The 20527-nt window shown below is 43.0% G+C and overlaps 1 long non-coding RNA gene across 1 annotated transcript in view; it reads right to left on the reverse strand.

Annotated features, from left to right (window-relative positions):
• LOC125173761 (uncharacterized) overlaps positions 1 to 19775 on the reverse strand; it is a 93230-nt gene extending 73455 nt beyond the window's left edge. The window contains exons 1-2 of the long non-coding RNA XR_007155145.1: positions 19538 to 19775; positions 17541 to 17630 (exon numbers count right to left, since the gene is read on the reverse strand). This is a non-coding gene — a long non-coding RNA (uncharacterized LOC125173761). The remainder of the gene's footprint in view (positions 1 to 17540; positions 17631 to 19537) is intronic.
• Between the last annotated feature and the right edge of the window lie 752 nt (positions 19776 to 20527).

A 20527-nucleotide genomic window follows, 5' to 3' on the forward strand; every position in this document is an offset into this window, starting at 1 on the left:
CTTGGGCCTGTCATTAGGAAGGCACTGATCACAAGCTTACAATAGCTCCAAACAAGCCAGTTTTTCTATTTTCCTCTAATGCTCCTCCTCCTTCTAGCCTTGACTCTGGGAGCCAGAGCAATGTTGTGAATTGGAATCTGAGAGTCAAAGTGAGCAAAATAAAACATCACTCCTTTTTCCTACTAATAGTCTTCAGGATCAAGGGTCAGATGGTGGAGCATAAAAACTCTGAATTGGATGAGAGACTGAAATTTGTATTTTTGTGTGACTGGAATTTTTAAGACGTGAGCATGAGACTGTTTTCTTAATGAAAAAACTAATCTGAAAGGAATTTAAAAAGTTATAAGGGGTGCCTGGTTGGCTCAGTCAGTTAAGCATCCAACTCTTGATCTCAGCTCAGGTCTTGATCTCAGGGTTGTGAGTTCAAGTCCTGCTCGGGCCCATGCTGGGCATGAAGCCTACTTAAAAAAATATATGAAATTAGTCTAGAATATCATCCAGCAGCACAAGAAAGATCTGACAGAGCAAGCAGCAAGATAGTAAGGGAATAAAAACAATGCTATTTCCTAATTGTATGTTATGGTGTTCAGCTCAATAAATTCGTACATTTATTCAGCTCAATGAATTCAATTAACAGTTGTTAAAATTAAAATATTCATTCATGCACCTATAAAATCATGTTACACCCCCCTCGTGGTCCTCATTCCATATTCCACACTTTAGGAAAGACTGAGTCATATCACATTAGAAAAAAGAGACCCTGACAGCATTTCAGCACCTGGCCATCACTTAAGTGTCAAACAGAATCATTTAGCAATAAGGACAGTATCTCTTAAGTGTCAAACAGAATCATTTAGTGATAAGGACAGGATCTCAGAGATAGCAAATGACTTACTCCAAATCACACAGCTACTTATTTAACCAGAACTCAAGTATTCTAAGTCCTAGATTACAGTGCTTTCCTGAACACTATGTTGCATCCCTGGTTTACCATTGGTAAGTTTTAATATTGTGTTGAAAATTTAATTGTTGAATATATATAATTTGTCTGCCTAATTGTTTCACAACAACCACAGCAGCAGCAACAATTCTGAATTTTTATAATTTAATTAATCCAATATTAAAACTCTAGGAAAACAAATTGTCTTCAGATTTCTACTCTATCTCTAATATGTCTGCCAGGCCACCCACTTACTTCAGAGGCCGGGCTTGAAAAACTTTGAGTAGGAACTTTTTTCTAGAGTTTTCATGAATTCAACAAATGCTTATTAAACTTCTCATGTGCCAGGCCTTGTGCCAGGCACAGGGAGTTCAAGAGTTCTTGCCCTCCAGTTGCTCAGCTCAACAGATGAGAAAACAGGCAAATACAATAGAGTGGGATGAGTACTCTAATGGAGGTGTACTGACTGGGTGATATGAGACCCAAGAGACACCTGACCAGTTTCAGGGGGCCAAGGAGACTCAGGCAAGGCTTTGCCTAAATACATAAAATGTACATATATAAACACATATATATTTGGTTCACCTCAGAGGTCATGACTAAAGTGACATCAAGATTTCCACTGGCTTGCATGTTTGCATGGGCAGGAAAAGATCTCTGACAGACTCCACACCCTATCTGGTGGGGCTCTAAGTGTAAACCCCTCTCCCTCTCCTTCCATCATTTGAAACATCACTGCACCTTGAGCAAATAGAAGAGGGAAAATGAGTCGTTCAAGAAGAAGAATCTGCCTTGAAATTGCATCCCTTACCATGATTTTCCAAATGAAGAAGTCGAAATGCACAGCTAAAATGGTCAGAGGCTGTGGTAAGCAGAATAATGGCCCTCCAAGGATAGCCACATCCTAAACTCCAGAACCTGTGACTATGTAACCTCACATGGCACAAGGGACTTTGCAGATATGATTAAGGTTAAGGATCTTGAGATAGGGAAAGTATCCTGGGTTATCCAGGTGGGCCCAGTCCCCTGAAAATTAAAAGAGGAAATCAGAGAGTCAGAGGCAGATGTGATTATGGAAGAGGAGTTAGAAAGATATAGCCTTTCTGTCTTCAAAGAAGGAGAAAGAGGGTATAAGCCAAGAATTGTGGGTAGCCACTAGAAGCTGGAAAAGGCAAGGATTCTCCCCTAACCCTACCATCACTTTCATTTAAGCCCAGTGAGACCTGATTTGGACCTTTGACCTATAAAATTGTAAGGGAATAAATCTGGGTTGTTTAAGCTACTAGATTTGTGGCCATTTGTTATAGCAGTGATAGAAAACTGATATAGAGCCCATGGCTCCTTACTAGAGTGAGCTGAAAGTATGGTTAAAAAATGGTTTACAGAAAAGTTAATGATATTCAAACAAGCAAATGTCAAAGATAATCATCCAAACTCTGTGTGTGTGTGTGTGTGTGTGTGTGTGTGTGTGTGTGTGTGTTTAAAGCTGGATACAGCGGGCTATTTTTTTTATTAAAGAAATACATTTTCACTGGGGAGTAGTTAGAGTTCCTTGAGGAAGATGTATAATTTTCTGCAGATGAGGATAGTTGACCTCGAAAGTCTAATGAGAAATTCACTGTGAATACCATGTACATCTTCACCCAATGGGAAAACAAAGGTGCTGATCATCGGTGGACTGTTGGCCATAAGAAGCCATAGGGAGGAATGACCTGGATGCAGTCCTGAACACCAGAACATAGTAAGCATTTATTCTCTTTCCAGTACTCTGTGCTGCTGAAAACATACCTAAGGAAACAAATGGATTACTGGAGCAATAAAAGCCAGAGATCTGTGGTGTGAGACTCATTACTTGCTTTTACTGTCCAAATAATCAGAAAGAGTAATCTGTAAGTATTCCTTCATAGTGATGTTGGAAAGGAATTCTTCTTCCCCCTTCTCAGCCATAAAAGGTACCCATGAGGATACACGCAATTGCATCATGAATTTTTCCTTTGTCCTCAGCAGGATCCTGCTTTTGTGTTTGCTTCAAGTGGGATTTATGAGAAATAGACTCTTATTCTCTCTAAAAGTTCACCTACAGGTACAGATCAAACAATAATGGCTGTGTGATAAAGCACCTCTGCCCTCATGATGTAATGAAACTGCCTCAAATGAAAATGCTTCAAAGTTCTTTTCCATCTTTGCTTTCCCTGAAGTACAAATCATTCACTGTTTTATTTTATTTTCCTGCAGCCTTGCTCTTTGTGCCCCCTTTTTAATTCATGCTCCTGGTAAGGAGGTGTTGATTTTGAGGAACTTTATACAATATCACAAATTCCTAGAATTGGAAAAACCTTTAAGAGTTCATCGAATCCTCCTCTTTGTTCATCTAATCTAGGGCTTTACCCAAGCCAGCCAAGGAAGGCAATGTTCTCCATACTCCTTAAGATCCCACAGTTTGGAAACCATTATGGGCTTAATTTTGCTCCCCTAAATTCATATGCTAAAGTCCCAGCCCCAGCATCTAGAATGTGACTGTATTTGAAGATGAGATCTTTAAAAAAGGCAATTAAGATAAAATGAGGTCATTGGGGTGGGCCCCAATCCAATCTAACTAGTATCCTTATAAGAAAGTGAGATTAGAATAGATACACGGAGATGGAAGACCAGGTGAAGATACAGTAAGAAGAGAGCCATCTACAAGCCAAGGAGAGAGGCACCAGAAAGGACCACCCCACTAACACTTTTAGGCTCCAGAATTATGAAAAAATAAATTTCTGTTCTTTAAACCATACAGTCTGCACAGTCTATGGTACTTTGTTATACAGCTCTAGCAAATTAATACAGAGAGCAAACCCATTAGCCCATTTACTGTTAGAAGAATTGTCCTCATGTCTAATAAAGATCTCATTTGCTCTAAATAGTGGCCTTTTATTCTGTCTTTCGTGTAAAGGGTAGCAAGTTCTTTTGAAAGTATCCTGAATATATTAAGGGAATCCAGAATGTTAGATGTAGAAGGGGTATGGAAATTACTAGTTCAACCACTTCTTTTTACAGATGAGGAAACTGAAACCAAAAATGTTGAGTGAGTCTTTCAAGGTCACACTGCAAGTTGCCAGTCAAGCCCAGGAGATGGGCACAGGGCCTGGACCCCTGGCCCTCTGCTTTCCATCTCATGCCAGAAGAACTAGAACAATTTTTAGAGAAACAACATTGGAAGGCACAATATGAATCAAGAGAATTGGGAGCAGAGGGTGGTATCACAGGTTACCTGTATATGGTAGCTGTTGGTGCTTATTTTCCATGATAATAACAATTTTGCAGGATTTTAAATTTATAAAACAAACAGTTCTGGACTCACACTTCATAATCAACTCAGGGGACCCACTGTACATTTGACAATCTATCATTATCTGATATTATAATTTCCCTCTTTTGGGAGCTGGGGGGCATTACCATGACCCCGAGCTGCCACAGTGAATCTCACAAGAGGACACACCATGTTGTGAAAACCCAAGCATGCTTTCTTGTCTCTTATGGTTTCATCCATTCCTCTTCTGCTCTTCATCTAATTTTTTTTTTTTGCCCAGGACCTTTCACTGTACATCCATCATTTTCTAGAAACTCTCTGAAGGACAGAGAACTCTACATAAATCATAAAGTAACGAAAGATAGAATTACATTATCTTACTCTTCTTTGTTTATTCTCACCAATCCTTCAACCCCTCACATGGCAGAGTGGCAGGTTTCACACATAAAACTCAAAGCACTAAACTTCTTTCCTTTGGGTCCAGTTCTCTCCACTGGAGCACAGTGAATCTGTCAATTCCCCTGAGCTGACTCACTGCTGAGTCACCGATGCCACTGGCGGCCAAGGCAGGGGGCCACAGCAGCTGATGGTGTTGATGCCTGGGGTTACTTCCCTACAGAAGCTAGGAAGCAACAAGGGAAGGCAAAGCCTGCCAGTCTGGGGTGAGATTAAGCCCATTTAATAGAGCACAGAAATAGGGGTCAAAGCTGAGCTGAATTATTTGTCTGGCTATCAATTAAGCAGAGTTGCCTTATGTGAACCTTCTGACTCATTAGGTTGGGGTTCTCAAAATGAAGTCTGTAGACCACCTGGGTCATAATCACCTCGGATCACGTTAAAAACTCAGATTGCTGAACCCCACTCCAGACTTACAATTTTAGCAGCTTGCCCAAGTCAGGAGTGATTGCCTTTAGGACACCAGCTTGTTGTGTTTGTCTTTAAAAAAGCAATACCATATGATTTCACTCATATGTGGAATTTAAGAAACAAAACAGATGCACATAGGAGAAGGAAACGAAAAATAAAATAAGATAAAAACAAGATAGGGAGACAAACCATAAGAGACTCTTAAATACAGAGAACAAACTGAGGGTTGCTGGAGGAGAGGTGGGGTAGTGCTAAATGGGTGACAAGCATTAAGGAGAGCATTTGTTGGGATGAGCACTGTTATATGTAAGTGATGTATCACTAAATTCTACTCCTGAAACCATTATTACACTATATGTTAACTAACTTGAATTTAAACAAAACCTTGGAAAGGAAAAAAAAAAGCAATGGGATGGACATTGTAGAATATCCAAGCTATTTTAGTTTAGGGAACCACCTCTGCTTTTGACAAGTGTTAAAAACATTTATGAAATCAAAATCTCAGGGCTGTGGCCTTGGGGTTTGCATGTTCACTAAGCTCCCCAGTGATTCTTTGGGTCACAAAAATTGGAAAACTCTTTCCTGTAGTTTTCTCTCATAATCCTTTTGGTTGATAATTGGGGGAGAATAAAAGAAAGGAAGAAAGAAGAGGGGGAGAGAGCAAAAAACGTCTTTCATCACTTTGGTCTGCCTCGTTCAATTTGGTATGTACTTGCCTTATCGGGCAGGTGCACTATCACTCCATTTTGCTCTATCCAGCATCTAACTTTCTCTCTTGTGTGGGACGAACCATTCCCTATGTGTTGTATTAGTGGGACATAGTGCCTGAATCCCATGGGCAGCTCAGGCATAAGAGAGCTCTTTTGGCCCCACCTCTGGTTGCCAGACTTGAGCACAAGATCACACTTTACCATTTGATGTTTCCACCACTGGGATAAGGGAGCAGGGAGAGTGATGGGTTTGTAGCTGTGGCCACAAGATCTGGAGGGGCAATGATATCTTGGCCAGATGACATTGTCCAAATATCATTCACTTTATAATGGTACTACTTGATAATTAGGCAATAATATGACAAAGATTCCTGAACAAGTCATTGCAAAATTCTATCTAACCCTGGTTATACTGCTGGTGAATTGCCTGACTTTAGGCAAGTTTCTTCTTCCTTCCAGGCCTTACCTGTATCATTTATAAAAAGGAAAATCATTATCCTTAAGCGGCTTAGTAGAATTGTAGTAAAACTAAATTTTAAATATATATGTGCTTTGTAAACTACAAAATACGATAGAAATATTAGTGGAAAATGAATTTTTTAAATGTATACTTATTCTCACAGAAGCAAAAATTTCCACTCAGCAAGAAGTATTTTTAGAAAGAGATCCTTAGTTTTCTTGTGTGACTCTTAAATTTAACATCCAACTTGCTGATTTTTAACATCATGAATTTTTATATTTTGCTAAGTCCCTGTTGTTTCATCTGCTATCAGGCAGTCAAATTCCCCACAGGAATAAAAGCATTAAATAAAATGCTATACACACTACAGTAAAAACTTCCATCCATTCCCCAACAGCTGTTGCTTTTTAGAGAAACCAAATATTTTTGGAAAGGGCCACAAACATTCTGGATTCAAACCATTTATTAGCTTTGGAAACATAACATGCAGTCATCTTGCCAGTCTTAATCTTGCAGTTCCATTAAACACACCACAACTGCATCATAAAACAGAAAAGGGAAGAATTTATAAACAAATAAAGCAGTTAATTGGGGCAATAAAATAGCAGTTCCCTCCCAAGTGTGGAATCGCTGTGTTTCAACCTACAGAACCCTGAAATCTGCTTGTCAGAAGTCTAGTCCCTAGCAGAGCCAAACACAGATCAAAGATTTCAGGATTGCTCCTGGGTCCACAACACTTACCTCTGCCGCCACGCCCTCAGTACCTCCTTCCCCTCACCTGGCATTGCTGCAAGTCTTTCCAAGAAGAAGACCAGCTCCCAGCACAGTACTCTCTTGATTGTTATTCCATAGCCAGGGTTCCAGTTGAAGAAGGAATTGCCGGGAGATCCACAGCTATGGCTACGTCTTCAACACAACACTCAGGTGGGGAGATGGAGACATCTTCTCAGATGTGCTTCTGTTTCCTGGGCAGTGCGGTAACCTAATAGCACTATCTCTCCTGTGCACTGCCAAGATGAGAGCAAGCTTTGGAGCCACAGGAACTACGCTGCAATCCTACCATTGCCTCTTGCCTACTCTACGGCTACGAGCAAAAGCAAGATTTTTAATATGAGTTTCATTCATCTATTCATTCGACACATATTTATTGAGCAACCTACTACATACCTGATCTTTAAGATCTTTTAGCAGTTAAGTGGTGATGCTAAACCCCTACTTCAGAGACTTGTTGTGAGAATCAAATGAGAAAAAAATATATATGCATATACAGGTTGCAATAGTATGTGCTCACAAATATTCACTCCATTGGTTCAAGTAGCAGATTAGAATTATACTGTACGTGCAATTAAAATCGTATCTTGCACAGTATTGCTTTCATTCAAGAAAGAGACAGAAAAGACTTAGGGTATCCACCCCCCTCCATAAATGGACTCTGGCTTCACTCACGTGAACTGCAGAATAGTCAGAGGGATTGCAGCTCCCGCTCCGAGGGGCCCTCTGTAGCAGTGGGATGGAGCAGAGCCAAGTGGTCCATGTGGGGAGTGCACTCATGACCTTTGCCTTGTTAACACCCAGGACCTGCACTCTCTCCCACCCCTGGAAATGTTTACAGTCTGTTTATGTAATCAGATGTGTGCATGCGCATGCACGCGCGTGTGCACACCCACATACACACTATCTAACAGGAAATTATGTTTCTTCGTAGAGGTCTGGCTTTTGGTATGTTTTGTTTAAACTCTCTAGAGATAAACTGCCATTTACCTTTGTTTAATGCATAGACGAGAGCTGTACCCAAAAGATGTTCTACGAATGACTTATAATACTTATGAACAGTTACTTTCCTGGTTTAAAAAAGAATGAGATTAGTATATGGTACTCTTATAAACCATTTCCCAGGTCCTAAATCAACTGAAGAGAAGGGAAATACCTGACGGTCAAAATCTGTGTGAAGCCTACATAAGTGCTTGCTACTGCTTGAAATCTTTCTTAGACACAGCAACTGCACATGGGCCTGCTTTAGAAAATGTCAACTAGGACACTATTGATTAGAGTTAGAACTCCTAAAAGGGAGGCAGGGAGGTGGGAAGGGAGAAAGGAAAAGGACTTAATCTCTTCACCAGGTTAGTATCTTAGATACTTATAATTCATGATTTCCAGGCTGTGCAGTCAACATGTTGAGTTAACTGGTTTCCAAATGTACTGGGATTGCTCAAACCTAAATGAACCTTTTATTTGTGAACTCATATGTGGCTAAAGAGATTGAACCCATGTGTCTCATTCATTTGCACATTGGCTGTAAAAATATCTTTAAGTTATACTCTGGAAAAGATCCGTAAACCTTAAGCCAGCACACCATCTCCTTCACCTCAAGACCTACTGAGAAACTGTGTGGGTGACAGTGCCTTCTTGTTTCTAAGCCTTGCCAGCTCCTGTCTCCTCTTACGTGTAAACAAAACTCAAGCGAACCGGGAGTCATTTGGAAGGCAGTTGGAGTGCTGTCCTTTCATCAGCTCACCTGGTGCTCTAATAAAATATCCAAGAAGCCCACATCTGGTAGGTAATAAAATCCAGAGTGGAATGAAGATGCCTGGCTGCTAAAGTGCTCTAGCCACCAGACAAAGCCATTGCGACATTTTCTTCAACTGTTGCCGATGCCAGGATTTTAATGGGGCAAAGCTGAGAGCCCTCTTTCTATGTATTTCTCCTGCACTGGGCTCCCTGGCTCTGCTGCTCCCATGCTGCCAAAGGTTTTCTCCACAGCACCATCAAAACCGGCTCACAACCCAAACAAGGAAAATGCGTCTTAACATGACAGAATCAAACACAATAACACTTATCTCATACTCCCATCTCCCCAGGGTGGTGGCACTGAAGGGCGGATCTCCTTTCTTCTCCACCTCTTCTGAGTCTCCCAAATAAGAATAAATGTTAGATCTCTTTGCAGGAAAAGACAGCTATGCCAACCGCAGAGGACATGTTCTGACTGTCAACAGTGATGGATGAGATTCTGTACATTTAATAAATATAAATGTCATAATCCAACCATCAAATTTAATAAACAAAAATACCACAAACCATCTTTCCTCTCTGCTCCATGTGCTCCTTTAAAGCTGATAACATTAGAACACATTTTGCCCAAGCTATAACCTCACCATCTGCCTGGCTCAACTTCTGAGGACTTGGTACGGGTTAGAAAGAAAAGCAAATGACTTCACACTGAGAAAAAAACGAGGGACGGGGGCCTGGATGGTTTTTTCACTCCTCCCTTTCCTTCTGACCTATTTGTTAACTATAGAACCAGATGTAACTATCGGAGTATAAGTTCAACCCTCAAGAATTATTAGGGAGGCAGATCGTGGAGAACATTTTTTTGCATGAGTTACACGAACAAAACTCTAAAGGCTTCCCCAGCAAGCTGAGTTGTACATTTCAGGGCTTTGATTTGGAAATGCGGAGATGCAGTCAGATGCGGACTGACTCATTAAGGATGCACTTTCTTTTGATGGCAAATTAATAATAATCATAACCACAACAATAAACACATACAAAAAATTGTTTCATTCCTTGGCCAGATTCGAAGCTATAACTGGAAGGGGCTCTTTATGTTGAGTTTAGGAAACCTCAGTGGCTCAAAGAAATGGAAAGGGGGAACTAAGTCCAAAGAACCTTAGAAAATGTCTAATATGAAGAGAGAGAGAAAGATAGGCTAGATCTATTTTTTTTCTATTGCCCTTTTTTGAGAGCCTGCTATGTCCCAAGTACTTTATATACATTTTGACAATTTGATCTCATTGAGTACTTTCAAGAACACACTCCAAAAGATATTACTAACCCTATGTTGTGGCTGACCCGTACAGAGGCTCTATAACACGTTCAAATTTAGAGCACTAGAATATGAGAGAACTAGACTGACCGATTCCAGAACTGCTACTCCTTCCTCTCTGGGAACCTCAGTTTTCCTTTGGGGAGCTGCTCCTTCCACATTCTGGTGTAGTTTGACCCCACCTCCCAGTTCCAGGATTCACATTTTTACCGCATCTGGCTCCAAGGCCAAATTCATAACTACTATGCCATGGTGCTTGGGAAATAGATTCAGATGCTCCAGCAACACTGGTGGTTGGGGTCATTGTCAGCCGTAGAAAGGACACTTCTTTATACCTAAACACCTCCAAGGTATTAAAGCTAAACCCAAAGAGACCGTGGGTTTTAGGATGTGTCCATTAGCAGTTGCTACTCTCATGCCATCAGAGATTTCCAGGAAGCATCCTGTGCAAATAATCTGCACAAGAGAAATCATTTGTCTGTTTCAGAGGGTGGTGTAATTTTCCTCTCTTTAGGAACCACCCCACACCCTGCAGTTCTCCCAGAGTACACTTCAAATCTCACACCATATATACCACGTGTTTCTTAATGACGCCAGGGAAGCTAAGTGGCCATCTTGTCCCCCTTCTGGTTCCATGTGTTCAAATCTAGGCTTGGGTTGGCCAGGGGCTGAGTCATGTCTCGGTGACTAGCAAAGCAACATGTGCCCCAAGACAGAATTAACCTAGCAGGGAGGGGGAAGAGGAGAGGGGCGTTCTATCCACATTTATCCATCTAGGCAGCCTCACCACTGGAAACTCTGACCTCCTGGGCTCCTTAATATAGAAAACCCAGAAACCTGAAGCTCTGGGCAAGATAAGAGGCAAGAGGATGGAGCCTGAGCAGAGGACTTATTTTACTTGAGTTGAAGTCTCTCTACATTCCCTTGGCACATGGTAGGGGAAAATGCAATGGAAAAATCTCAAAGAGATTTTGCTACCAAATTACTACTAGGACATCACACTGCAATTGAAAAAAATGTTATTTGGAATTGGGTAGGATTTTGGAATTTAAAGGGTTTCTTTGTCTTCTTAGCTTTGGTTATAAGGCAAGTCATTTTGCTAGTGTCACAAAAATGCAATAACTTCAGTGTAACAATTACTGTTTTTCCTCTTGACAGAACTTTCAGGCAACGGGAAGCTGCAGTGCTTGGAACAAATATTGTGGCTTACCAGAGATGACGATAGGGGTGGACAAAACTCTGCAAGAAACAGTCCCTGCCCTGAAAGCTAGGAATCTAATTTACACAAAGGCCATGGTCCATGCTATATACCTTGGAGACTTCTACAATTTTCAGAGCATGATTTCATACTTTGAAAACTAATGTTTACTATTACAGTTTTCTACTTTCCAGAATCTTCTATGATTAAAAAAAATTGGGGGAGGAAGTGCAGGAACCAAATTTTCCACCCCTAGTGCCCTCCTCCCCAAAATACATATAAATGGTGGTAGCTGAGAGGTTGGAAAGTGGGGAGGGAAAAAGATAGAATGCCTCCCTTCTGCCCACATCTGTCCTTTCTTACTAGCCAATGCCTTTAAAAAGAAGTAAGAGATGCAAGGGATCCTGTGGTCTGCTCAAGGAAGGCTACCTCCCCTCAGGGCCATATTCATATTAGCATCTAAGTCAACAGCAGAGGAATCTGGCATCTGTTCTTAATTATCCTTTTTTAATTCAGAATACTAAACAGTGAGTTCAATACTCTGTCTTCTTAGTTGAACCTTAAAATACCCATGTTATTTAAACTGTCCTCCTTGAGCTCTGAAATCCAGAAAGGTTAAGTGTGCTCCCCAAAGATACATAGCAAGGGCTTAGAAATTAATCCCGGACATCTGATTTGTTTCTAACTATACGTGAGTTAACAATGGCTGACTAATAGCAAACTTATTTTGAAAATGCTTGCTAGCTATTTTTCCATCACTAGAAATTACCTGGTAGTTTGCCTCATAAATATTGTATCATTATGATTCCTAATATCTCTGTCAGAGTTCTTAACTTTTATGATAATAGGCAACTTGGAAACACTTTGCCAGACATTAGGCCATAATGTACAAAATAAGTGACTTGCAAATGGGCTGTAGCTATCTAAAGCATGTCTGGTAAACAAATAACTGATATTGGACAACAGTGAAAATCAAAGCTTAAGTGCTGTCTTTGTGAAATGAAATAAGGACTGCTTTCTGGTTCTTTGTCTCACTGTGGATTGCTATCCTTTTCATTATCCTTTTCATATCCTGCTTTCCTTTTCATTAAAAACAACTCCTGGAAAAATAAACCCAGGAAAAAAACTATGGGAGGCAAAAATACAAATACAGCCATTCTCTAACAACACCTATTACACTATCTGCTGAGTAGCTCTGTTAGTGTAAACAGAATGTCCAATTCCCTAAATTTTAATATTTTTAATTTCCAAAAGCAAAGTACTCCCATAAAGAATTAAGGCCATTCGTTGAGGGTGAAGACCCAGAAATAAATTACTCTCTGGGATACTACCACCCAAGTTCCAACTAAGAACAGTTTTATACAGATGAAACCAGATTAAAATAAATTTTAAGCACAACTTTGAAAAGAAGTAAAATTTTAGAGATTCAAACGTTGGAAAAATTGCAGGTAGAAGGGTTAAAAAAGTTTTGCTTGGATGATGGTGACGGATTAGGCTTTTTTAAATTTATTTATTTATTTTTAATCCTTTGCCCCCACTCTACCAAAGTTTGAAGAGAGCTTAGAGAAATAGGAAATGATTTCTGAAAATTGAAGGAGCCTAAATAAAAATTTTAAATGAGAAAATATCAACTCCAAGAGTGATATCAGCAGAGAAGAATGTAGACCATATGGTAATATAGAGTTGCTCCCAAGCTTCCTCAGAGCCAAAATAAAGAGGGAAACAGAGTCATTTATAAGATTCAGCATGTCAACAAGACAGAAACAAACCAAATGTACAGGAGAATCACATTTCCTGAAACAGACCTGGGAGCATTTTTCTTGTGGCATCTCATGAAGAGGATGCAGGCTGATGCCCAACAGCATCCCAGCAGCATAGGCAACCAGCGTTCCTTCAGGCAGGTTCATCCTTCACTGTTTGCTATGGCATCAGGCAAGGCCCGACCGAGCAAGCATGATTCTAAGACAGGTCAGGTACTGTGTTTCAGAATTATATAGCACGGTGAGCTTCAACCCTGGCTATGTATCAGAATCTCACCTGGGGAGCTTTGAAATATCCTAATCCCCAGACCACATCCTAGACCAATTTAATCAGAATCTCTGGGGATGGGTCCCAGGAGTTAGTAGTTTTTAACAACAGTTTCCTGGGCCACCTGGGTGGTTCAGTCGGGTAAGCGTCCGATTTCGGCTCAGGTCATGATCTAGCAGTTTGTGAGTCAAGCCCCACGTCGGGGCTCTGTGCTGACTGCTCAGAGCCTGGAGCCTGCTTCAAATTCTGTGTCTCCCTCTCTCTGACCCTCCCCACTTGTGCTCTCCCTCTCTCTCTCTCTCTCTCAAGAGTAAATAGTTTAAAAAATGTTCGTAATTAAAAAACGTTTTCCCAAGTGATTCCAGCATATAGCCAGGGTCATGGGGCCTTTATGATGGATGTTCTCCCTTCTTTCTCCCACTGGCACTTCCCCATTCCACTCCCCCACTATGACGCCCAGGACAATATACAAGACTCACTGCAGCTTAGAGCTCTCATTTCTCTCCCACCTTTGCAAACAGTGGTTTTGACTGTAGCTATCTTCTTTGAAGGACCCCCTCCCAACTATCTGTGCCTTGACTATGACCTAACATCTGCTGTCAATCTTCACTGACATCATTTAATTCAAAAATGACACCAACTGTAATCTTTGGGTAGGCATGTGTCTTTGTAGTCACAGTCACACACAGATACAAATTGTGATGTTTCTTTCTTTTTTAAAATAATGTAGGACAAGTCATGCATTTTGACCGGTACTGCAGAATGACTTACTCAGTACCCACTCCATCCCTTACGTCCTCCCTCGATTTCCTCTGCCCTCTACCAGAAGGGCTGGGAAATTAACATATCTACTCAGCTTCCCATATAACTAGGGTTCATGGATCTGGTCACAGATAGAGGCAAGGTCCCCAGGAAAGACTCCTATTCCTAAATAAAAAGACAAAGCTTCATGAAGAGAAAGGTTTTGCTTGACTCCCTTCTTCCTGTCTGGAAGCAGCCAACTTTAAATTATATGGATGAAAGGAGCTCACTAAGCATGGGAAGTGAGGACATGGGAGCAATAGCACCAGCCCTGGACTGCCTATCCTGAGACTTCTTATTGCATAAGAAAAGTGAACCCGCGTTTGGTATTAAGCTACTGTAGTCAAGTTTCCGCTGCATACAATCACATGAAACCCCAGGCAACACATGTATGGTACCATTGAACAAGGTGGACTAGAATAGTGTTTTTCAAAGAAGTTACAGTCCCATATTGAATCAACCTTAAATATATAGATGTAGACATGGAGATAGATGGTAGATAGATAGATACAGATTTCATTTCAGTAGAAATGAAGGGTGTCACTAATCTACCCAATTTATCCTCATCCTCTACAAGTTAACACAGTTGTGGCTTTTTCTCTGCTGCAAGAATTAACAAAGAACAGGGAGGTTTTTCTTGTCCAAGGTTCATAGAGATGAGTTCAATTGTACAAGATGGATAGGGACCCCAAGAGTTAGAGGAGGTAGATGAGGCCCAATCCAGGGGACAGAAGGGTTCCCTCAAAGCAAGATGGGAGGCAGAGGATGTGACAAGTTCCTCAAGTGATTAAGACCTGTGTTCCCACAGGGAGACCACGTAGTGGACAGGTGGTGAAGACCATGACCTTGACAGTTAGCAGGGTGAACCATGTGTGGCCTGAGGTGGGTGAGGGAAAACTGTGAAGGCAGCTCTGTGGGTCGCCCTATCCAGCACTGCTTGACAATGCTGGACAGCATCCCACTTAGTAGAAGCCTCATTGGAAAGATTAAGGCCACCGTGAGCTAGGACTGTGGTGTTTCAAGGTTTCCTGGCACCACTTAAATTCTCAGATGCTTGTTAATTCATTAGAGGTAGAGGAAGCCATCCAAAATAACCGATACTGGACTCATTTTGATAAAAAGAGAACTTTAGAATTCATATGGCTGGGGGGAAAAAAACCACAAAGAATTGTGAGAGCTGATGGTTCTTAGAGCTTCATGTTGGAGAATTCATTCTTATTGCCCAGCCCATTGTTTAAAGAGCTGTTCGTTCTACATTATAATCATTGGGAGCAACCCAGTCACTAAGGATTGTATTTATCAGAAGATAATTAAACCTTGGAGAAAAGGCTCATATTTGGTTTTGATCAAACTAGAGAAAAGGAGTGAGGAAGCCAGTTGCCCCTTCTGGTAAGGCTTTAGTATCATCAAACTGGGGGGTGGAAGGGACTCTTGAAGATCATCTGCTCCACTACTCATGTGATGCTAAAATCCTCTCCCCAGCACCCCAGCATTGCACCTCGAACTCTGACTTGAGCACGCCTTCAGCATACAAGGCACTATGTGGGTACAGTGTCACAAACGGGATGCGAGGGCAGAGCCTCAAAATGAAAAAGTGAGAAATGAGTGCATAAACGTTTGTAACAACACTCAGTTTTCGTGGAAAGTGGGGTGATAAAACAGGGTAAAGTCTCAACAAGGGTCTACAACGCGGGTCTCCAGGGGGATGGGAGTCAATGAGAAACTGTTCAAAGGAGACTCAGGGAAAATTTTGGTAGAGTGAGAACAGACTCCACCAGTTGTACAACTTTGCTGTGAACCCAAGTGGCAGGGGAGGTCACAGAAAGGTGTTACTCAGGTGAGAAAAGGAAAAGGAAAAAGATACATATGTATATGTATATGTATATGTATATGTATATGTATATGTATATGTATACATATATCTTTACAATTCAAATCCTACTTCCTACTCTGCTCTGTAATATTCATTTTCCCCAGGAAGATTAGTGCATTTCATCTGGAGTTCTGAAGCCATTAAGAATGCACTCAAATTCTTCCACCACCTTTGTCCAGCAATAAACATCACTGAGCCCAGCAGCAGCCAGCTCTTCTAGCAGTATGTGAGGGACTATTGGGGGAATTTGAAAATTTTATGGTCTGAAAAGTGGGCCTTAGCACTTTAGCTTTTATTCTCTCAGAGAGCTTATAAATCCCTCTTCATTTAGCAGTTTTCATGAAAATGACAGCTTTTGTTAGTCAGGCTAAAGTGAGATTAGAAATAAAAATTTTAACCATTAATCCTCACTGATTAAAGTGAGACCAGAAATCAAATTGTTACCAACTGTGTGCTAATTTCAGCTTAATTCTTTGGCAAGAGGCTTTGGAAATTTTCAACTCGCCGTGCTAATTCACAATGCCTTACTACTGATGGCAGAAAGTCAAGGTCTCCTTTCCTCCTGGGTCCAGGGTGTGAACAATGACTATTTCAAAATCAGTCCAATAAAATATAAACATTAAATTCTTAGCTATGTTGTTTCTCAGCCATCACTTTCCACACCACTCTCTCCTCCTACTCACCACCAACCTTCCCCCCACTCCACCAACAGCTATGAAAAAATATCTCCCCAGAGACTAGAGAATCACAGCTGAATGGCTGGCCTTTCCGCATCAAACAGAATGCCTGCGGCATCAAAGCAGGTGTCACCCCCCACACAAGCCGTTTCTATTACACACAGTGCTGGGAGGGAAGGAAAATCTTCATGCCAATAAGCCACATCAATTCATCAATCAAAATGAATTCATGCGCTAATTAAACTAGCAAAAATTTAAAAAGGCATTTGTGTTACAGACATGAGAGTGGGGTGGGGAGGGAGATGGGAGTTAAAATTCCAGGGAAGTGAAAACTTGACAGACACGGTACCACATAGAAAAGGCAGTAAATACATGGCTGGAATTAATTGCAAGCCTTTCCTTAACTTAAAAATAATAAACAAACAAACAAACAAACAAACATTCACACATACCAACAACGGGGGGGGGGGGGTGCAAATATTTTCCTGGTTGGGCCAAAACTGACATTAGCAGGGGTGTCCTCTGTATTGTGCACATTGGGAAAACCTGTGAGCAAAGTAAAACTCTTATCCCTCTTTCTTCATGTCCACTTGTCCCTTAATACTGAACATCCTTCCTACTCTTTTTGATGACTTGGCAGGGCTACAAAGTACAGTTACATGGTTAGTGCACTGCACAAAAGCCTAGAGCTGAGGGAAGAATGCAGCTGAAATCCAGTCCATGCTCTGAGAGCAAAGTCACATGCTCTGGCATGGAGTTGCTGTCAGGAAGCAGTGCCTTTTTCCTCACACAAAGTGCCCGCTGCTTGTGCACCCAGAGGGCTGTGACCCCACAGAAGCCAGGGGAGGTCCTGGTCCTTGCTTTTATTTACCTCTTGTCTCCTGTTTCTCCTGTTTCTGTTTCCTCCCTCTGAAGCTTTGAACTGAACACTTCTTCAGCTGTTTCAGCATATCATAAATATCTGAACAAAGAAAAAAAAACTCAATTATCCATCCAAGTGTTTCATCTATATGACACCAAGTACCCACGTATAGGGGAAACATCTTAATGCTTAGTATTGTGTAGACAAAACATCTGGTTGATCAACTTAGTTCATGTTTCTCTCAGATTCTTGAGTACCATAGAAATGCTCTCATACCCACTCACAGGCTGGATTCTCCATTGTAGGGTGCAAACTAGTTTTTCTAGGCTCAAAGAGTCCAATTCAGTACAGTGGAGGCCTGAGAGATAATAAAGGGACAAGGGGGCTGTTTTCCTCTTAACACTAAATAAATAACATTTAGCCCACTTAGCAAAATATTATGGGAAGAGAACTTTTCATCTTTAGTCCAATTGTTCTGATGCTTCATTTGACAAGATTCTTTCACTGTCTCTTATCTGTGTCGCATTTGGAGGAGAAAAACTTTAATATTTGCTTCAAATATCTCAATTTTATAAAGGCAGGTTCATCTGTTTCTTTGAAAGCTTGCTCTTGAAAAACAGGAGTCCAGGGGCGCCTGGGTGGCGCAGTCGGTTAAGCGTCCGACTTCAGCCAGGTCACGATCTCTCGGTCTGTGAGTTCGAGCCCCGCGTCGGGCTCTGGGCTGATGGCTCAGAGCCTGGAGCCTGTTTCCAATTCTGTGTCTCCCTCTCTCTCTGCCCCTCCCCTGTTCATGCTCTGTCTCTCTCTGTCCCAAAAATAAATAAACGTTGAAAAAAAAAATTAAAAAAAAAAAAAAAAGAAAAGAAAAACAGGAGTCCAGTGGCATGGGCTTCCTAAAGTTAGTACTGGGGCAAATAAATTGGCCCAATCTCAGCTATCTTTGCTCGAAATGACGGAGAAAAACGGTTCGAATATATCAGTCCTGTCATCTGAATCTAGCCTCCTGGCCAGGGCACTCTATAGCATCCCGGCGAGGTAAATGGCGAACGGCGAGGTGAATGGCGAATGTCATTCTCCTCGTTTCCCAAAAAAGAGAAGCAGTTGAGTGAAACGCCAGGCCCGTGGTCAGACAGTGAGTCAACAGCACACGGGCGAACTTTCCAGATCTTCCCAGAATTGGCCCCAAGACTTGGTGCACAAGGGGTGAAAACTAAAACTCCTTTTCTTCTCCCCAAGGCAGACCGTGAAACTGTAAAGATGAGCTGGCATTTTGTTTTATTTTGTGTAATAAACTGTTCTTTTCACAGCAGTTGGCCCTGGGGGGGGTTCAAATAGCACTGCTTGGCTGCAGCTGTGGGTGTGGCCCGGCTCAGTCCAAAGGCAACTTGGAGACCACAGCTGTGTCAGGCCGAGCGGGATCTTAAACCTCCCATCTGGGCTGCACACTTTCAAGTTCACCACCCCCCCCCCCCGCAAAAACAAGTGGAGACATTTTCACAAGCCAGAACCCCGCAGATGGGAGGTTCTGCTCTTCCTCCACCGGTGGTTACTGGGGGGGGGGGGGGGGGGCACCTCCGATACCCCCAGAGACTGACCCCCACAGGCTGCTCGGGACAGTTTCTGAACCGTCCCCGGGGCCATCCCTTCGCTAGCCACGAGAACCCTCCGCAGGGGCGTTGGTAACAGCGGTCAGCATTTTCAAAGGGGTTACCGGGTGGGAGGGGTTTTCTGTTTGGTGTTTCGATTTTTTTTTTTTTTTCCCATGACTCTTTCTCGGGCTCTCACAGCCCGCTCTGACAAGTGGCATGCGTGCCTCGATCCGGTAGATTCTGACACCCTTCCAGGAAAAAAAAAAAAAAAATCTTCAAGGGTTTCCTTTGAGCCCCCGCTTCCAGCTCCAGCAAATAAATGACAAAGTGACCCCTCCGCCGGCAGCGCCCAAACGCAGGGACGGAAGCGCGAACTCTGAACCCCTTCCCATCCCCTAAGTGACGGGAATCACTCACTTCTTTGTCTCACTGAGGAAACTATGTGGGCTCGTGAATGGCTTCTTTTCTGACTGGATTACAAGTACGTCAGAACGGGCACCGTCTGGGAGGGCGGCGAACGAAAACGCAGCGCCCGGCGCACGTCTGGGCGGCGGGGGTCGCCGCGGCGTCCTCGGGGCGGCAGAGAAAGCCCTGGAAGGCCGCGCCGGGCCGCGGGAGGAGCCGCCGCCAGGGGGAGCGCCGCGAGCCCGCCGGCCTTTGTTCGCGCCGCGGCGCCGGGGGAGCGCGGGCGGCTGCCGGGAAGGGCGGGGGGACGCGCCCGGGCCCTCGGCGGTGGGAAGGACCCGCGTCTTTGGCAGTCCGAGTCGCGTTCGGGCTTTTTCGGCGGGCACTCTCGCTGTCTGGGGCTGGGCGCCTCCGTGTGCTCCCACACGTCCGGCCTTCGACGCGGTCCCGTCCCTCCTGGCCGGCGGCGTCCCCCTGCGCGCCTAGGGGATGGGGACGGGGACACACCGGGGGTGCAGACGGAGCGGGCGGGAGACGCCAAACAAAGCCTGGGGAGAGCGCGAGCGAGAGGGGGTTATAGAGGGGGTGGGGCAGCGTGTGTGCGGGTGGGGTGGGGGGTAGGGGGAGAGAGAGAGAGAGAGACAATAGAACTAGAGAGCAAGAGGAGGGAGAAAGGGCAGCTCAACGCAGCAAGTCTAAGCTGAACGCAGTCCCCTGGGAGAGGCACTGTCCTTCAGAGGGTCCCTGCCGTTGGGTGGTTGTGGACTGGTAAAGAAGAGCGAGCCACTCATTTCAGCAGCAGACAGATGGGTCTGTAGGTATAACTAACGTGACAGATAGGCAGGCGCTGGTCTTCCCAGGGATCCTCCTTCCTGGGGAAAGGAGCCAACACTTCCCTCAGAGGGTTCCAATAGCTTATCTGTGGAGTGTCAGGCTATCCCAGAAGACATTCCGTGATCAAAGGCTTGGGAAAAGTGATAAGAACACAGTTTTTTTTTCCCA

This window comes from Prionailurus viverrinus, chromosome C1, assembly GCF_022837055.1.
Source record: "Prionailurus viverrinus isolate Anna chromosome C1, UM_Priviv_1.0, whole genome shotgun sequence".
Classification (NCBI taxonomy): Eukaryota; Metazoa; Chordata; class Mammalia; order Carnivora; family Felidae; genus Prionailurus; species Prionailurus viverrinus.